The sequence below is a fragment of the Pinus tabuliformis genome, chromosome 3_2, assembly GCF_031772625.1.
Source record: "Pinus tabuliformis cultivar Carrire ecotype Pingquan chromosome 3_2, CPIR1, whole genome shotgun sequence".
Classification (NCBI taxonomy): domain Eukaryota; kingdom Viridiplantae; phylum Streptophyta; class Pinopsida; order Pinales; family Pinaceae; genus Pinus; species Pinus tabuliformis.
Genome location: NC_142302.1, coordinates 343,507,487 through 343,528,639, shown reverse-complemented (window position 1 = coordinate 343,528,639; position 21,153 = coordinate 343,507,487). Strand labels below are relative to the sequence as shown.

General features: G+C 39.0%; 1 protein-coding gene across 2 annotated transcripts in view; it reads right to left on the bottom strand.

Moving 5' to 3' along the window:
• Positions 1–21,153, bottom strand: part of LOC149180890 (very-long-chain aldehyde decarbonylase GL1-1-like) — a 95,324-nt gene that overhangs the window by 41,326 nt on the left and 32,845 nt on the right. The window lies entirely within an intron of this gene.

Here is a 21,153-nt window from a genome sequence, read left to right as displayed (position 1 = left end):
AAACACTCTATGGCTTGAAGAAAAACACCCTAAGCGTAGTATGAGAGGATTGATAGTTATCTGATGAAGCTGAGATTCACAAGGAGTGAAGCCGATCCAAACCATTGCTTGAAGGTTGTGGATGATAGACCTCTCATACTGGCACCTTCGAGGACGACCTATTTCTGACAGGTGCAGACCCTCTCATTTGCATAAGTAAGAGGGAGTTAGATTCCGGATGTGGAACGGTAAACTGCAAGCCCGTGACTACCTCGAGGATCTTAACTTTCAGAAGTTATATGGTAGTGATGTCGGACCAGATTTGGGAAATGCCTCTGAATTTCATAAACTCATTCGCGTTGATGTTCTTGGTGAACTTCTGTCCGGACATATGATTTGCAGTTAGTATGATGAGCTCATATATGGTTGAGCCACACTGGATTGGTGCCAAGAATCTTCTGAGATATCTTCGAGGCACAATCTCTCATGGGTTGAGAATCGAGATACACTGCGGGAAATATGATGCTGCATGATTATTCGAATGCTGACTGGGCAGGTAGTGTGGAGGATCGCAAGAGCACTTCCGAGTGTTGATTCTCTTTGGATTCTGCTTCGATATCCTGGATGAGCAAGAAGCAGAAGTCGATTACTATAAGCACCGCTGAGACCGGTTACATAAGAGTATGATCTCATGTGAAGCTGCATGGTTGTGGAAGCTCTTCAACGAGCTGTTTGTACACATGATGGATACCACCGTAATCCTCTGTGTCAACTGGGGGGGATTCGATTGTTGAGGAATCCCATATTCTATAATTGCTCCAGCATATAGACACCAAATACTACCTTATCTAAGATAATGGTACGTAGATGAGCGAGGAGGCTCCATCGCATTTAGACTGATGTACAGGTCGCAGACATTTTGTCTAAGCCCCGGGGAAAGGTCAAATCTGTGACTTTCCCGAACGACTTGGAGTCGTTGAGAGACCTTCTTATGAAGGTCCTGCATGATGCATGCATTGAGCTCTAGGAGCTCTGGGGTACTTGGGGCACTGCTTGGAGCAACAAGCAACCATAGGGCGACTCACCCTCCCCTAATGGTGCGTTGTGTACAGGGTGAATGGTTCAACCTTCCCCTGTGATAGCCCGTGGCGACTTAGGGACAGGATGTGTGGTTCTCTTGTCGAGGCATCCTACCCATGCAGTCTAGGACTCATGGGAAGTACCTCTCATCTGGCCAATTAGCAGGGAAATGGGGTTAGGGACCATATTAGTACTATCGATGGACGCATCATTGTATCTACCGTACTCCCTATGCTAAGATGACCTCCATTGATCTGGGATCAATGAAACTGATCTAGGATCAGTATGAGTGGTTTGAGACACTCTCTTGTGATATTGATCTGGGATCAATAAAACTGACTTCGGGTCAGTAAGAGTGATATGACACACTCTCTTCATATGGAACTGACTTTGAGTCAATAGAGAATGGTATGAGACATTCTCGATCAATTCTTCTTCTTCATGGTTCAGCAGAGCTCAACAGAGTAGAGCAAAACTCAGCAGTGCAGGGCACTGATGACAGAGATAGTACAGTCGACCAGTTGGATCAGCAGATGGAGTTCTCCATAGTTGAGAGGGAGTGTTAAAATTGGCAACTAGAACCAAACTCCATGTGGGTCATCTTATTTATGGCAGCTGATATTTTTCTTGTATCCCTCTCATCGAGAGGTGTAGGATTGATCTAAAGATCATCTGATTCCAATAAGTATTCATGGAGTTATGAATTTATTTGTGTTATAAGACAATTCGTCAAGTTCGGCCAACAACCAAATAAACCCCACATGTGCTCAACGTTTTAGTATAAAAGGAGATGACTTGAGAGTCATTTCACACACACTTCTATCTTGATTTCTCTCCACTTGTCTTGGGTTTTAGTGGAAGAAAAATCTAGGAGTGGAAGCCCTCGACGTTAGAGGAAAAGAGGCTGCCCTAGCCGCTGTCAAGAAGAAGAAATGCGTTGCCCTAATCTAAAGGACGCAGTCATGAGAAGGAGCCCTAAAACTATACATTGGTCCCTCTACTAAAACGCAAACCTAAAGGCTACCCTAACACAGACCTAAAGGCTGCCCTAACACAAACCTAAAGGCAGCCCTAATGAAGACCTAAAGGCAGCCCTAACGCAGATCTAAAGGCAGCCCTAACGCAGATCTAAAGGCAGCCCTAACCGAACCTAGATGACGCAGTCATACCCCAATCCTCCACGATGTCTCAAGGGTAATCAAGAGGAGGATATACGCTGCCTAATAGGTCCTAGCCGTAGCAAAAGCCATGGGTCTTTTGGAGGACCGAGTTGCTGTTAGGACGGCCAATATGCTAGTCTAGAAGGCCGCAATACAAGGTCTACTTCAGCAAAAGAAGAGGGGACGTTAAGGTCACCCTCGTGACTGTTGGAGAGCAAAGGAAAGGAGCTCGGATTTGCTCGTTGAGGATTGTGTGAAGAGGCATCAAGGTCTGTGTGAAGGTTGCCCTCATAGAAAGTTGTTCTGGATGATGGGACAACAATGACACAAGGGACAGCATAATCATGGGACAGCAATGTCATTATGGACAACAACATGTTGGGACAGCACAATTGGGAGAGCATGATTGTTAGGGACAGCAGCTACAACAATATAACTAGGCAGCAGTGGCAAGCATGAAGTTGCAAGGGACAGCTACATGATAAATAGGACAGCAATGACACAATGGGATAGCAGCAACAACAAGATGCAGCAAGCAAATGGGACAGCTAGGCATGGTGCTTAGTACAATATGGCACATGGGACAACTGTGGCAGCATGGTGCAACAATGGCACATGGGACAACAGTGCAGCATAAGGTGCAACAGTATGATGTGTACAACATGGTCATAAGGTCCAGCATTGTGATGATGGGTGCAGCACGGTGAGGTGCAGCATGATGACGAGATGCAACACAATGATAGGTGAAGGAGTCACCTTGGAGAATCAGTTGAAGCAGCATGTCTTCAACTGATCTCATGTATCATCTTCCTAGAGATGATCTATGCTCTTATCTAGATAAGTCAAAGTGTTGAATTCTGTTGTAAATGTACTCTCTCTCTCTCTCTCTCTCTCTCTCTGTTGAACTATTGAAGAACATATAAGAAGAATTGATCAAGGGTTTCCCCACATTGAGGTTTGTCCCTGGCTAGCGCCACATCTTGTGTCCTCTTGTCTTGGCTTGTCTTCTGCGATTTATGTTTATGTTCTATTTGCAGTTTACTTTAATGTTGATGTGATTGCTAATCTAGAAAAGATATTGAGCTAACTGCGAAAATTGAAATAAATTGCTCTAAGCATAGAACATACCTAAAATTAACAGATATATTCTAAGACCATACTTTACACAATTGTGTTGAGAACACTGTGCGAGGACCACTGTACCTAGGAACTATGCCAAGACTACCAAACTCGTTTATTAGACATACATTATACAGTGATTTAAAATTTTTGTAGTTCAAGAGATGTGACAAGAGTCCATGGGATTATGTTGGCGAGAGTCTTGTAACTACGAAAGTCCTGAGATCATTGTGTCATAACAAAGCCATAAAAACGGTGAGATGTCACTCAGAGTTGACATTTTAAAATACGAACTAGAACAATCCACAGTGATTTGAGCCATATATATTGTAATGTGAGCCATATATATCGTAATGCGAGCCTCAGACATTTATTCAAGCCTGCTGCGAGGGCCTTTTTGTCATGCGAAGTGTTACACTATCTGAATTATTCACAGTTTTACACTATCTGAATTATTCACGCAAGCTTTTGTATTATATATATCATAGTGTCACGTGAACTGCCACAAAGACTGGTGATGCGAGTCTAGTCATGCCACAAGAGCGAGAGTGAGACTATGATATATATAGTTACATCATGCGAAATCCACTGTAGATAGTGTCCCATTGTATTACATCCATTGTTAGCGAGGGTCACAAAGTCATTTACCATTGAACAAATTCAAAAAAGTAGAATGTCAGACCTTCAACCTTCAAAATTCATCTAACTCCATATGATTGCACCAAATCTTTAACCCAAGAGCTAATATAGCGATCTTCAGGCCTCCAACTTCAAATGTCATCTCTAATATCATGTTGGAAAATCGAGAGGCTTTATAACTAGATCAGATTTTCCTTTCATTTGATAACTGCTTGTGAAATTTTTGGCTTCTTAATTATTTAATTGTGTTCTTCTTCATCAAACAATTACGAAAACTTAAACATGAAGATCACAAGGAAACAGAGAACGCAAGATATAGGCTCCAAGCCAGGGCAAAACCCCTCCAAGGGGAAAACCCCTCCAAGGGGAAAACCCAGAAAATTCTCTTCTTACAGAATCAAATCAAATGAGACATCCAAGACCCTTCCACCTTTTAGAAGCCAAGTCAAACCCTCCTTCTACCCAGATTTCGGCCTTCCTCTCTTTCTGTGAAATTTTAGATCATATGCTCCAAATTGTGTATTCAAAATGAGCTCCAACTTTCTTCTATTTATACTTGTCCAGAGGTGTGTGAACAGTCATGTCTTTTGGGCAGAGCCTACATGACAAATAGGGCCGACTTGACTTCTTGAAAGAATTTTAACCAAAATACAATTTAAAAAATTATTTTTCCTTTTTCTTTTCGAAGTCCAAATGGGACTTGACTCTTTGACTCATGAAAAATATTCTTTTGACTTTGACAAATGCTAGAAGCATGAAGAACATGCTTGACCAAATGACCAATTGACTTGAGCATGAAACCCGTGCTTAAAAAGTAATATTTCCTTTTCTTCTTTTGCATTTTACATAATATATAATGCCATAAGTACAATGACAATTATGAAGATCGCACCTAGTTACATTTCCAACAATTTCACCTATGCCTTAAAGGACAAGGAACCCACAAACATTCAGCAAGGCAAATATTATGCTATTAGTATTGAACACAACCTAACCACGTCAAATATTGACTTGCTATGTTATCCTAAAACCAAGTTTGAGGTGAAACCTAAACCTTCCATACAAGTTGACCCATCCTTGAAAGCATTTGAACAAGAATCTGATGTCACTAATAAGCTCATTCAAGGACAACTTACCATGATGAATAGGTTGACCATCTTAGATAAGGAAAGAAGTTCCCATCCAAATTCCCTCCCAACCCTCAAAATAACAATGATAAAGCCCCAAGAAGGAATCAAAACCCCAGGTAGCGACAAAATATTTCCTAAACAATGTGTACCTAATACTCTTGCCTCTACCAATATGATAAATCAAGAGGGTCTTTCTTGGTGCCAACTTTGCAATGATTTCCATATTGAAGAAGAATGCCCTCATTACCACGCTAACGAGGAGGATAGACTGAAGCATTTAAACTTAATAAAAGACTCCTCCCTTTACTATCTTGCTAAATAAAACTCTCTCTCAATCAACAACAACATAAAGAAATGACCAAATGATATATGAGGAATGTTGATGAGCACATTAATATTATTGAAGCTAGGTATAGATTCAAAGGGTTGCATTATGCTAGGAAAAGTAATGAGCCAAGAAACCCTAAAGCAAGTAGTAGTGATGCCTCGCCAAGGAGTTGGACCAAGTAAGAACAATCCCAAACCTACACCTCCCCACAAGAGAAATGAATTATCAATAGATGTAGATCTAGTGTGTTTACTAATGTAAATGTGGTTTTTCCTATCCTAGAGCTAGTCAAACTGGAAACCCAAAGGGGTCAAGTAAGGACGGTTCTCAACCTTGATAGGGATCCTGAAGATCCTCCTGTGATATCGCAAAATATATATTGTGGTCAAAAGAATGGAGGGCATGCACCTTTTCAATTGTCATTAGTAGTGAATAATTTGATATTACATTATCGTAAGCTTGAATCTGAAGCTTTTGCAAATGTGATTCCTTTAAGAGTCATGAATCAATTGGAGTTACAAATTACCAGACCATATAAGAATGAGTGAGGAATGACCCAAAGTTTATTCTTGTCCATGGTTTGATAAAAGATATCAAAGTAGCCTTAGTTTCTAACCCTAATATAGTTGTACTTATGCACACAGTTGTTATTGATGTTTTGGATGCCTAGTGTATGCCCTTATCAAGAAAATGGTCGACCATTCTTGGTAGGCATCTGCAGCATAGTTTTAAAAACCGGCCTAGCTAACCGGTTACCGGTCTAACCGGCCGGTTAGCAGGCCCACCGGTTGGAACCGGTGAAAAAACCGGGTTTAATAGGCTGTGTGGCAAAAAATTTGACCTAGCTGGTCCTAAACCAACCGGTTACCTGCCATGCCCACCAAGGACCCACAGTGCGGCTTTTCCAAGGTAGTTTAGGGGTTTTAGAGGGAAATTAAGGGTGCTTTCCCTCCAAAAACACCCTCTCCAAGCCTTTAAGGAACAAAAACAGTTAAATGATCTTGTTTTCGTGCAATACAACCTTCAACTGAGGAGGAACCAAATGATGAACAAAGCACCTGATCTAGATCTCGTTATGTTGGACGATATTCATCCAACATCAGAATGGGTGGAGGACACTGAAGATCCTGTGTTTGAGGCTGATTTTGATATCGACATGGCTTTACCGGGTGATGAAGCAGATTTTGTGGCGCCATCAGAACCAGGATCAGTAGCAGCATCAAGGAAAGGCAACGAACCAATGGAAGGCACTAGTCGTGCAGGTCGACAAACTCGTGCTTCCATTAGGTCCACTTCTATTGTTATTGGTGGCATTGCCACTGAGGTTGCAGATCAGGCTGAGGCATCCTCAGACTCGGAACCAGATGATGTCTATGTAGCTCTTGATGATGATCCTGTGGCTAGTAGTGGTGATGAACTTGATGATTGATAATGTGTACACTGTAGACTTGTAGTAGGCCAATGGCCTCATAGCTTGCAACATTGTTTTTGGACTTTATAGGCCATTTAGAGCCTCATTGCTTATGTATTTTGCTATTTTGTCGATGATATGTATTGCACTCGGTGCCATTTCAATATATTCACCTTTACATGGTATATAAATGAGCAAACTATGCATATTTTGTCTCTACTGGCTTGGAATCATGGTTTTAAATCTTAAAAATAGTTTTATTTCATTAAAAATTAATTATTTAATGTATTTTTCTAAAACCAGTTCGTTTAGACCAAACCAGTCCCGGTTAGACCGGTTCCGGTCGGTAAACCGGTTCATTAGGTGGACCGGTCCGGTCACCGGTTCCGGTTTTAAAAACATTGATCTACAGATGGACTTGTCTCATGCTATCATACCTACCTCAAATGGAAAATCATTTATCCCTTATAGAGAACCACATGGTGCAAAGCATGCTAAAGACATCAACAAAGCAACTTTGGATTTAGTGTTGAAAGAGGATTGAAGGATGAAAATCCTACTAGTTCTAGGATATCAACAACAGGTAATCCATTTCCCTTCCCTCTTACGCCTAGAGGTTGCATAGAGGAGGAAGAGGGCTTTGAGCCTTTGAACCTACAAGTGGCATGTAAACACTTTGAGCTTAGTATCCTTGGGAGACCAAAGGTTGATGAAGGAATAGGAGGAAATGTATGTCAAGTGAATCATTTACCTACCTCCAAGACCAACAAGAAAAGAAACAAAAACAAGAAGAAACAGTGGGTCAAGAGGTAAGGTGAAGATTTCCAAGTTGATGATCTTGTCCTTGTTGATGAGGACCCTTATCCTTATAAGGTCCATGGAAAGGTAGGGGTTGATTACTTTTATATATCCAACCTCGATGGACTGCCTTTACCATCACCATTGGATGGAAAGCACATCACCCTTTAAAATAGAAATTGATGCACTTAGTAGTAGGAGTTGCTACAAAATCTAGAAGAGTTGGTGCAAAGCCTCATTGGGCAAGGGGCCAAACCTTATGACAAAACAATGAGCAAGGGTTGCCATTGTCACCTTAGAAACCTTCCTCCTGCTCTTTAGTGGGATTTAAACCATAAGGGAGGCTTTGCTACATCACCTATAGGATATTCTAATACTAGAGCTCAAAGTGATAATTTTTTGAAAGTCTAAAAATGAATAGAGAGCTTGGCAAGGCCAAAAAGATGACCTAGGTTTTCAATGCTAAGGTTCAAACACTCTAAAATTACACCACTAGATGGGCTACTATAAGTTAGGAATTGGATGATCTTCAATAATATGGCATTCAATTTCATATAGAAGCCTTAGAAAAGGACTTAAAATGATCTTCAACAAGAATGGGACAAGGCCTTCGAATAGAGGTTAGGGCTTGACTAGGGTAAATTGTGTTATGGTTCTTAAGCATGCATAAACAACAAGATAAAAGCATGATGTCAACCCTTCTAAGGTATGTTAGGCTATCCACAATGTTAGATTTTGCTTATAGAAAAGTTATAGAGGCTAATTCTAAATTATGAACCATTCGCATGCAATAAAACAACACTTTCTATACATAAAGCATATCTAAATCCCTAGCGACTACCCTAGTTGTCTAAGACAGAGAAAGGGAAAATGATTTTTATGGAATTCAATGGTGATCAACACAATCCTAGATCAATGCCTTACCTTACTAAGGTTCAATGGAGTCTTAATGGAACAAATTCAAAGAAGGATATTGATGGATTAAGGAAGATGCCTTAGGTCATCCACTTCTAAAACCCTAGCTATTGCTCTTGTGAGGGGAGAAATTAAATATATGGTCAACACATAAAGAGTTTCCCTATAGGCCTTAGAGGGGACAATGTTACATGCAACATTGAACCAAAATTTTAGCAGCGATAAAGCATTTAGTCATGGAACAATTAAAATCCTACTTTAAACATTAAAGAATGCAAAATATCAATGATAAACAATAAACTTACAACAACCCTCCACAATGGTACTTCTTTCAATTCCAAAACAACATCTCCATGCAAAAATAACATCCATGAGAAACTTGCACCATAAAAGACAATATCTTGCCCATTATAGCGAAAAAGGATAGCTTGCACTCTTTAAAAGAGGAGAAGAATACAATATGTGATGATGAAAAGAATGAGTGAAGTCTATACTTATATGAGACTTAACTCCCTCATTATTACAATAATACAACTAAAGAAGCCCCACTGACATGTTTACTTTAAGTGTTCCACAAGAAAGAGGTTACAAGCCAACCTCATAGCTCAAAAACATAACAAAAGTGCCATAAAATCCCACACGTGTGGGAGAAAATGCTCCTAAAGCATGACATCATCCTCCAAATGAGCTCAATAAGCCACCAAAAATTGTGATAAGGGCTAATGAGTGCTCCATACTCCAAGATGCATCTCAAGGATCAGTGCAAGCCTCCTAAGTCACTCCATTCCAACATGTCATGTCCATCATGCCCTAAGTCACCCTCAAAGGAACAAGAGGGTTAATGTAGCACTCTATAACTCAAGAGTTGGGACTTCAAGGTGATGTACAAGCCCGCCCTTGTCATCTCAAGGATGACCATCATAATCTAGGCTTTGGAACAAGTGATGCTCATCAAACAATGTTAAGGCCAGCTTCGGGGCTTCCTGGGTCCACTAGGCACATCATCAATATCTCCAGCACCAAGCTTCATGGGCTCAACATTTCACATCTAGGGGTCCCTCAAGGTGTCAAGCATCATGTGGAGTCATCAAATAGCCTAATGCTCTACTCTAGATAGGCAATGTTATATCATCAAGGTCAATCTCTCTCTCTCTCTGCAATGGATGGTACATCATTTGTTGCTCTGTTGAGAAGGTGGGGCAATCACCTCAAGAAGCCATTTCTTGTTGTGATGAGAACCACTTGACAAAACCCTCTCAAGGTCAAGTGCAAATCAACAATCATTAGGTAACAAAAACCATGGATGCATCATAGTGGACCATACTTAATGTTAGGGGCACAATTAATACTTTATGCAAAGATCACCTTCAAATATCTAACTAGATCAACTCCTTTATAAGTGTTCCCTCCTTGTGCTAGGGATGGCTAGATGGATAACCTTATTAAGTGTTTCTAGCCCCCAAGGGGAAGTGACAGGTCCCAAGTTAGCCCATCAATCCATAGGTGCATGTGAAGATGGTGTCAGTGGATTGGGAATGACTTCAAGGCAAGGTGCCATACCCAAGAGACCAGCAATTGGTGGTCCAACATTCTAAGTGTATAGACGTAAGGTGGGAGAAATCGTGGAGGCATGAGTTGCCCCTTTTTCTCGGCCTGCTTTTTCCACACCCTAATGCGCCTTTTACTTTTTTATGATAATGCTTTGATTTGGATCCATTGCTCGAGAGCACAAGCTTGCTTTTAGAGATTTAGCATTTATTCCCCCTTGATGATGAGGTAGTTTATCGCTCATTAGGTTTGGGGCAATACAAGGGTTCCTTTTTATGGTTGGATCATCCTGTGCTCCAGGAACTGAGTGATGGGTAATGAAGGGGCTAGAGCTCATGGTAGGCTTTTGCCCACGCGCTAATTTTTTTTCTAAGCCATCTTTTGCATTTTATACTTTTCTTTTATTGTGGCTTTCTTTTGTTTTTACCTTTCTTTTAGCTGCATCAACCTCCAGAGCAAAGTTTTCTGACTCAACTCTAGGATGCGGATGAGAAGGTGCCAATCCCATGATCAATGACCACTAGCCTGAAGAATGGAGATGGAATAATGGGAATAATGGAAAGTGGTAAGTATGGAATATCATGGACATGTTACTTCAACCAAAGCCTCCCTAGTAGTGTTTGTTTTATAAGCCTAAGGCCTGAAAGGAGGTCCCACTGAACTAGAGTCAAAGACTAACCTCCTAAGTTAAGTGAGGGAACAAGAATACAATCAAGATCAGTCAATCATCCAAATCACCCCTTGATTCATATTAGTATGCCCAAAAATATTAATTGAAAGCACATGATTAAAAAATGATTGAAGAACCTATTGATGGATGACCCACCTTCCTTCAAGAAGGAATTTCGGATGGGAGAAAGAAACCTAACCAGAGCAATATGTGAAGGATCTATGGCATCATGTCATGTGCTTATCAATAAAGTTATTGGCAAGCTGGTTAGTTGTCCAATAAGCAAAAAAATTTCTCCTATGGGTTACCGACCTTTTGGTGGATAATAGTAGGCTGTTAGAGTAAGTTGTGTGCCTTGCAGTATTGTTTTTGCATTCTTATTTGATTGTATACATGTTGATTTTCCTTGCATACTAGATAGATTTTATACTTTGTTTTAGCTAACATTTTAACATTTTATTATTCTCCTATATTGCAAGGGTGCCTATTACTACCCTACTCTGTTGCTATCAACAAGTTGTTGTGAGTGTACACGTAACAGGTCAACAAAAACCAAGGCTTGTTGGTATTCTCATGCACTCTTCATTCAAGCACATGGATCATACACTCTATAGTGAGCACGTGTCCCTGACTTGGAGCTAGATGTTACTCACCAAATGTGGGTAACCCCTAGGAGAAAAAACTTCTCCTCATTGTTCAGCCAACTAACGAGCAGCCCTATGATGATCCATAGATAGCTTTACTTCACATCTCTCCACCTATGCTCTAGTCCAGTGTTGCGGGGGAGCGCCCCCCCCCCCTCGCTCCCGCCGATCCGCGCTCCAGGCGGGAGCGACTCGGGAGCGGGTCGGGAGCGCGCTCGGGAGCGATTTCGGGAGCGCGCTCCCTAAAAAAAATTTCGCTCCCTGCCTTTTCGTTTTCGGGAGCGTTTTGCCTTTTTTGCATTTTTTTTTTTTGTAGTAATGTTCGAAATGCAATTTTTTTTTAAAGAAACAAATAGTTTTTGAGTGGGGCAACTTAATGATCAAGTCTAGGCCTTAGTATTGATATGCTATTCATGGTAATGTTAAATTCTTAAAGTAAAAGTGACATTTTCTTTAATTTTCATTTTCATCCTTTTACTTAAATTTTTAACATTACCATGAAATGACTCAGGATGTTTGAGAGTGGTTTCGTCCTCATTGGATTTCATATGGAGAAAGTAGAATTTTAGATTTCATTCAAAATCCAGCAGACTTATCAGTTTTTCAGGATTTCAGGATTGGGGGATTGCAATGTTTCCATTGAATTTTGTCATGTATTAGGGTATGGAACTCATATTTAATCAAGAGTACCAATCCCTCTATGTACCTTGATGTTAGTGACATTGGTTGTCGAACTCCTCTATCATGACCCTTCTAAAAATGTACGCATCACTCAAACAAAATATTGACTTGACATGCTATGCTTTTTCTATCTTATGTTAATGCTTAGAGGGTGATATTAATGACAAAGATCCCTATACAGATACAAAGGTAATGACAAAGATACCTCTGGATATTAATGCTTGGAGGGTGATATTAATGACAAAGATCCTGATTTTGCAACAAGACTAAAAAATTAGACATTTCTCGTGGTGGCAAGAGGCCCAAGCATAAGAAATAGATAATAGATTTACTTCTCTTTTTTAGTTTCTAGTAGCTTTTATAACTATTGACTCTTTCATATTTATTATGATATTTTTTTAAACAATATATGACAATTTAAGTTTGAAGTTGGCAATTATAACTCATTAGTAATGAATTATGAATATGATGCTTCATGAAAGTTGAAAGTTGTTTCATTTCATTTCATTTTATAACATTTCATTTCATGTTAGATATTATTTGTTGTAATGGTTACACTTAGCTTACAAGTACAACTTTGGTGATCAATGATGATAAATGTTATATATTGAATTTTGAAAGCTTGAAACTTTAAGATTGATGAATCATGAGACTCAATATGTTGTATGTTACTATGTTACTAACTTGCGGACGTGGTTGATGAAGATTATAACTTCTAGATGATTGTTGTTATATGGTTCAATCTATGCTTTTTTATGTTTTTTATATCTAATTCATCATTCTACATGTTTTTGTTGACATATATGTATCAAAAATTAAAAAATATAAAAAATATATATATTTTTAAAAAATCGCTCCGGGATTCGCTCCCAAACCGGGAGCTTCTGAAAATGGTCGCTCCCGCTCCCGCTTCCGCTCCCGCTCCCAAGTAACATTGCTCTAGTCATTGTTCTCTCACATTTGACATACTTCTTGAAGGAAGGTCATTTATCAGAAGGTATGCTAACCATTTCTATAATCATGTGATTTCACTTAATGTTTGGGGCATACTAATATGGATCACAAGTCAAGATGTATGATTGGCCAGTCTTAATTGTACCCTTGTTCCCATGCTTCACCTAGGACATTATCCTTTGCCCTTAGTCCAATGTGACCTCCCCTGAGGCCCTTTCTTCCACTGTTAGGAGGGGCACTAATAGGAAGCATTGATTGATATAATGTGCCCAAGGTAATCCATACTTGACACCTTCCATGTTTCCCTTATATCCACCTCCATTCTTTGTGTTGATTTTCATTGGTCACTGGGACTAGCACCTTATATCCTCATTTCTAAATCAGGGACTAGAAATTTGCCATAAGAGGTTGATGCAGTGGAAAAGATATAAAAAAAAGTATATGAAGCCACAAATGAAAGAAAATAAAAGATGCAAAAGATGGATGGGACATTGAATAAGTGCGTGCAGAAAATCCTAGCATGACCAAGGTTGACCAATGAGGACTTCATCATTGTTGTATTATTTATTCATGTCATTAACTTGAAAATCAAATCTCATCTTGAATATACTAACTTAGATAATAACATCTTTGAGTACATATGTCAATTGGGTCTAACTCGAGTGACAGAGAGGAGAAGTTATTATCCTCCCAACCCAGGTTCAAATCCCACTTGTGACATATTTGCTCTTCATAAATTGTTTGTTGTTTGAGGCTCTTCGTGAGATAATTGTTGATTGGTGACATTACTTCTATCATGAATAATCAACCAAAAATTCCACGTATGATATGAGTTCCTTCATGATCCAAGTCCCATGCATAGTGAAACAATGCCATTACGATTTAGCACAATTTTGGGACAACCCACATCCTCATTTGATCAACGTTTTAAATAAAGAGGGTTAAAAAAACACTCTTTTTGTCACCAAATTCTAACAATTGGAGGGAGTTTGTTACACGATTAAAGAGTAATGAGCACAACAGAGAAAAAAAAATTACACAAAAAAAAAAAAATATATATATATATATATATATATCAACCATCACATCATTTTTAGCCATGCTAGCCATTAATTGTGACAGAGGTATTTCCACTAATTCATGGAGAGAAATTATGACAAAAGTCATTTTGTATAAGCACCTCATCATAATTGTCAAAAAAAATAATGCTCTTCAATTTTGACACAATCATCTTTAGTCAACAACATTCAATCTTCTATCCAATACATGATCACCACAACCATAGATCTCAGAAGGCCTTAGATCACAAAAGATGCCATATTGTTACCCCAACGGTAACAACTGTTATACTTAACCATTTTCTAGTTAACATATCATTATTGTATTAAAAACAATAGTTCCTAAGATGCTTAGCTCTCTCAAAGTGATTTTAATGAGAGGTATCAATACCTGACTTGACTATGGTAGAAGAGTTCAATAGAGATTTGTTCTCTAGGTGGTTTTCCTTGCATTTGGAGAAAAAAGTGTCAATATTTCTTCCTTTTAAATACTTGACTTTCCTTCATCAATTCCTCTATGTGGGAATAATTGCTACTACTAGTACTTGAATAACTCTTGATGTCCACATTCAAAAATTGGATCATATGTACTCCCTTAACAAAGTAGCTTTGTAGATAGGGAAATTCATTTACAGTAATTGCATAGCAACTATTATAGTGACTTCAAGAAAAAAGGAAATTGACTATAGGAATTGTATAAGAAACATTGCTCACATCATCCTTAAATTTGTTATCAAAAAACTAGATAGTCTCACCCCAATCCTATTAGTGACTAATATATCATTATTGTATCAAAAACAATAGTTCCTAAGCTTCTTGCCTCTCTTAGAATGATTCTAATGAGATGTATCAATACCTAAAGTGAATATGATATAAGAGTTCAATAGAGATTTATTTTCTTGATGGTTTTCCATGCATTTACAGAAAAAGCTATCAAGATTTCTTCCTTCTCAATACTTGAATTTCCTTCATCAATTCCTCAACGTGGGAATCATTGCAATTACTTGTGCTTGAACAACTCATGACGTCCATATTCAAAAACTATATCAACTTTACTCTTTGCACAAAGAATCTTTGTAGATAGGGAAATACTAGATAGTCTCACCACAATCCTATTAGTGACTAATATATCATCGTTGTATCAAAAATAATAGTTCCTAAGATGCTTGGCTCTCTTAAAGTGATTCTGATGAGATGTATCAATACCTAAAGTGACTATAGTATAAGAGTTCAATAGAGATTTATTTTCTTGGTGGCTTCCCATGCATTTAAAGAAAAAACTATCAAGATTTCTTTCTTTTCAATACTTGAATTTCCTTCATCAAATAGTCAACATGGGAGTCATGGCTACTACTAGTGATTGAACAACCCCTGATGTCCATATTCAAAAACTAGATCAACTTTACTCTTTGAACAAAGCATCTTTGTAGATAGGGAAATTCATCTATAATAATTGCATAACAACTATTGCCATGACTTCAAGAAAAAGGTCAAGTGTATGTAAGAATTGTATAAGAAACATTGCTTGCATTATCCTTAAATTTGTGATCAAAATCCTAGATAGCCTCACCATAATCCCATTTCAAAGTCTAAAACAATGACTAAATGTTTGATCAAGCAAAACTCGTCCAAAGTTTTTTTTTAATTAAGGTCATATAACAATCTTTGGATTAAACACTTCCACTACTTTCCCCTATAAGATAGTACCTAAAATAGTAGTATTATGCACATCCTAATGTCCTTGTAGCCCTTGCAAAATATATTTTACCATGCCCATGTGTTGATCCCCACCACCAATGGTTTAATCTAAATTCATCATTTTCAAAGTCTTACGAGCATTCTACATCATACTAGAGTTACCAAGAGTGTTTTACTAAGTGTTCTCTCCATCCATGGAAATATGGTCAAAAAGAGTTTTCATACTTGGAGGTAAGGTTCTCCTAATTTTGTGTTGCGTTTCTCCCAACCCTCCAAATTCTAACTAGTTGGATTAGAAACCTACCATCAAAGCAAGGATGTACCCAAAAAGGTGTACAACAAAAGCCCCACGGAAAAAAGAACGATGTCTATCTCAACAACGGAAGTGCAATAGATTGAGAGAAATGCATTGGCTAGTTTCATGCTAACATGTGCCCAATTTGAATCCTACCAGTGTTGCGGGGGAGCGCCCCCCCCCCCCCTTCGAACTCGCTCCCGAAGCGCGCTCCCAAAATCGCTCCCGGACGGGAGCGATTTTCGGGAGCGCGCTCCCGTAAAAAAATTTACGCTCCCTGGTCTGTTAGGGAGCGACTCAGGGAGAGATCACTCCCGCGCTCCCGGAGCGATTTTTAATGCCCGGGAGCGATCGGGGAGCGATTGCTCCCTGATCGCTCCCAGGCATTAAAAATCGCTCCGGGAGCGAATCGAGCCGGGCCGGGAGCGGTTCGGCGGAAAGAAAAAAAAAATAAAATAAAAATAAAAAAAATAAAATTCGCCGGACCCGAAAAAATTAAAAAATTTAGAAAAAAAAAATTGTTTTATAAGGCCAATGGGCCAAAAAAACATTCATTATTACTTCATTGAGCAAGTTTGGAGCTAGAGCAAGAGCATTGGAGCGAAGAGCAAGTGCTGAGGAGCGAGGAGCGACTGCCAAGGAGCGAGGAGCAAGCCTGCAGAGGTAAGTAACTTAGTAATCTAGTTAGTTTAGTTGGTTAGGTAGTTAATTTAGTTGTTTGAGTTTAACTGTTTAAAAATCATGTATTTAAATTAAATTAATAAATTAAATTAATTAATCCCAATAAATTAAATTAATTTGCAGATTCAAGACTCAAAACCCTACAAACATCAAACACCATGGACCTGGCGATATTTATTGGCATTTTCCTCTTCCTGGTCCCTTTTATGGTTATTGTGGTGCTGGAGAGTAGGAAACAGAGGGGGCCCCAAACTGAAGAGGGGGATGAAGAAGCCGGAGAAAGTCAAATGGGTGAAAACCCCAGTGAGGAGGAGGTGGAGGAGGGTGAACATGACCCTCAAAAAACTAAACAAGACCAAACTCCATTGTGGAAATATGTTCACAGGGCTGAAACAGGGAGAGGGGGTGGAACCACTAAATTTCATTGCCCCCATTGCAACACTGATTACACAGGTTCATACACCCATGCTAGAAGACACCTCTGCGGGAAAAGGCCATGGGATGGAGAGAAACAAATAGGAATCAAAACTTGTGCAGCGGTGTCAACAGAAGATAGAGCCAAATACATAAAGGAAGAGGAGGACACCCAATACAGAACCAAAAGATCAAGGGGTTTCTTTGAACCAAGCTCACAATCACAAAGAACTCCTTCAGCATCCTCCCAAGGCAGTGGATATGGACATGGAGGCACAGGGTCATCATCTTTAAGGCGTAGAACCATATCAGATTTCCTTGATGAGGGGTGTAGGAATGATGTGGATTCAAAAGTTTACAGGTTCCTCTATGCATGTGGGATACCATTCAATGTTCTACGCTCACCTTATTGGCACGAAATGGTTTCTGCCATAAATGATGCCCCTAAAGGATACAAGAGCCCTGGGTATGACAAGGCAAGAACTGTTGGCCTTGATCATGAAAAAGCAAAAATATCACATTCTTTGAATAAAATGACAAGTTCTTGGACTGACAATGGGGTGTCCATTGTATCTGATGGATGGACAAATGTAAAAGGCAAGCCATTGATAAGTGTTCTTGCTATGTCTGTTAGTGGTCCCATCTTTCTAGCTGCACATGATTACTCAGACAAGTTCAAGACCGCTATCAACATTGCAGAAGCATTACTTGAAACAATTGAGCGTATTGGCCCATACAATGTCATCCAAGTCATCACTGATAATGCTCCTAATTGTAAGGCAGCGGGAGCAATTATTGAGGATAAATACCCGAACATATTTTGGTCTGGATGTTTGGTTCACACATTGAACCTTCTGTTGCATGATATTGTCAAAAACAAAAATGAACAATACCAATGGATTGGTGATTTGTACAAGAAAGGAAAATAAATGATAAAATTTATTACAAATCATAGCAATACCCATGGCCTTTTCCGCAGTCACTCGAGATTGGAGTTGCTGAAGATTGCGAGGACTAGATTTGGTAGCTATTACCTCACCTTCAGGCGCCTTTTGAAGGTAAGAGAGGCATTAGCTAGCATGGTATCAAGTCCACATTGGCAGGTGTTAAAGGAAAGGGCTACAAATGTAGCTGACATGGCAGGTTTTGAAACGGTGGAGGAGGCCGCTCTTGATGGGCAGTTTTGGACAACTGTGAGGCAGGTATTGGATTTCACCAAGCCAATTTATCACATGATTCGGTTTGCAGATACAGACAAACCAGTGATTGGCGAGGTGTATGAGCAAATGGATACCATGTTGGGGGAAATAAAAGACATTGTTCATAATAGAGATCCCAACTTGTACAAACTGATTCATGATTGTGTGTGTGAACGGTGGAATAGGCTTAACCTTCCACTACATTGCTTGGCATATATCCTTACGCCAAAATACTACTCTACATCTTGGTTGGGCCAACCTGCAGCAAGGGGTGGGGTTAGGACCAAACCCCATTTAGATCAAGAGGTAACTAAAGGATATCTGGAAGCATTAGAAAAGTTGGTGCCTGACAGGGAGGAATGTGCAGCTGTGCGCCTTGAAATAGGCAGATACTTCAGTGGCACTGGTTTGTATGGTAACTTCCATGCAATGGACGACAAAGATAAATTTGATTCTCTCACATGGTGGGAAACATATGGCGGCCACAGACTTTTGCCAAAATTGGCAAAAAAAGTTCTTTCACAGGTTGTAAATTCTTCTTCTGCAGAGAGGTGTTGGAGCACCTACAGTTATATACATAATGTGAAAAGAAACAGACTCAACGAAAACCGATCAGAAAGCTTGGTTTATGTGCACTACAACTTGAGGTTGTTGAGTCATTACTGTGATCGGGCTAATGAGGATCCCACATATAAAATTTGGGACAATCACCCAGAGGACGACAATTTGGAGGATGGCATTGTACATATTGAAGAACTAGAAGAGGAACTTGTAAGGGATGAAAATGAAGCAGCTGCAGCAGCCATGCCACCTCCACCTCCACCATCCAGTAGCAGTGCTCGAGGTCCGAGTCTTGTTCCTCTGATGTCGCCACCTCCATCTACACCCTCGCGTGGAGGTTCTAGTTCTGGTCGTCGATCTGTGCGGGAGACTCCTAGAAGACCACCACGACCTGCTTATACTCCTGGAGACTCTCGTGGCAAGGGCCACATGTAGATTTACAGTTTACTTGTCTTTTTTAGTTTCTATTAGACTTTAGTTTTCATAATTGTTGAGTTTTGAGTCCTTGACTCTTGACTCTTGACTCTTTCATATCATTATGATATTTTTTGTAAACATTACATCACTGTGACAATGAAAATTTGAAGTTTGAAGTTGGGCCTTGGCAATTATAACTCATTGGTAATGATTGTGAATTATGAATATGATGCTTTGTGAAAGACTAAAGTTGTTTCATTTCATCTCATTATTCATGTTTCATTTTATAAATTTTTAACATTTCATATCATGTTAACAGTTAGAAGTTAGGACTTAGAAATATCTTCGATATTACTTCTTGTAATGGTTAAACTTAGCTTACAAGTACAACTTTGCTGATCAATGATGATAAATGTTATTGAATTTTCAATTCTGAAAGCTTGAAGTTGAAACTTTAATATTGAATTTGATGAATCATGATTTATAAGACTCAATATGTTGCAGTTGTAATATGTATTTTACTAACTTGTGGACATGGTTGATGACGATTATAATTTCTAGATGATTGATGTGATATGGTTCAATGATCAATTTATGTTTTTTTATGTTTTTTATGTCTATTTCATCATTCTACATGTTTTTGTTGACATATATGTATCAAAAATTAAAAAATATATATATTTTTAAAAAATCGCTCCCAGATTCGCTCCCAAACCGGGAGCTTCTGAAAATGGTCGCTCCCGCTCCCGCTCCCAAGTAACATTGAATCCTACTAAATGAGGCACACTAGTCTATGTTGACAAGTTTTCTAGGGATACCATCCTTAAATGTGGGGAAGCATCCTTAGAAAGTAAACCCTTCACAAGTCTCTGCTAAAAAATGACAACTTCAAGCTTGGAAGCAAAAATACCTCTATTAAAAGAAGAAAGAACAATTAAACCAAATGTTGTATGTCTAATGGATTCTCAAGTTAAGAAGGAATGTGTTCATTCTTATATATCTTTTACTCTCCATTGTATTTGACAGGGATTATCAAACTAGGATAACATATTAAGTTATCTATTGGTATGCTCATAATTTATCTTCAAAAGGGATGATATTCTAACTCTAAGTAAAGCTACCGCTACAAGGAACACCCTTCAAAACAAAAGGGTCAAGGCCCTACATAAATGTCTTAAGAAGTTTGTGCTAAATAATATTGGCAACCTTGTAGACCACTTTCTCCTAAGCATTGTGCAAAATTTGGAAAATTTAATTATTAAAACTTTAGTTTTATCATGCCACACTCTATAACTTATTATTTTGGCGACCTGTGGAATTAGTCTCATAGATTACTTGGGATCCTTCTCAAAATGTCTTTTAAGTTCGCACTAATTTGAATGCATGAGAGATTCACAAACGGTACATTTTTTTGGAAAATTTTCAGTTACCCTCTGTTCTAAATCAAGAGAACCTAGCCACTTGTCTTATAGCATTCAAATTTCAGACTCAACAACGACCTCTAAAGAATATGCTACGGAATCACCATAAGGTATATTTCTTTTTTTGAAAGCTTCGAGTTAAGGGCCATTCCCATAGCATTAAGGCTCAACTACAGAGTCCAAAGAATATGCTAACATTATTTCTATACTCCCCTTAACTAAGGTTAACTAGTTGTTGGATCATCTTTAGATCATAAATAGATGAAAGCTTTGTGAACCAATCTCCAACAATCATTTTAACAAGGCATAGCGAATTAAAACCATGCTTTATGTGAGAATGAGAAGGATCATGT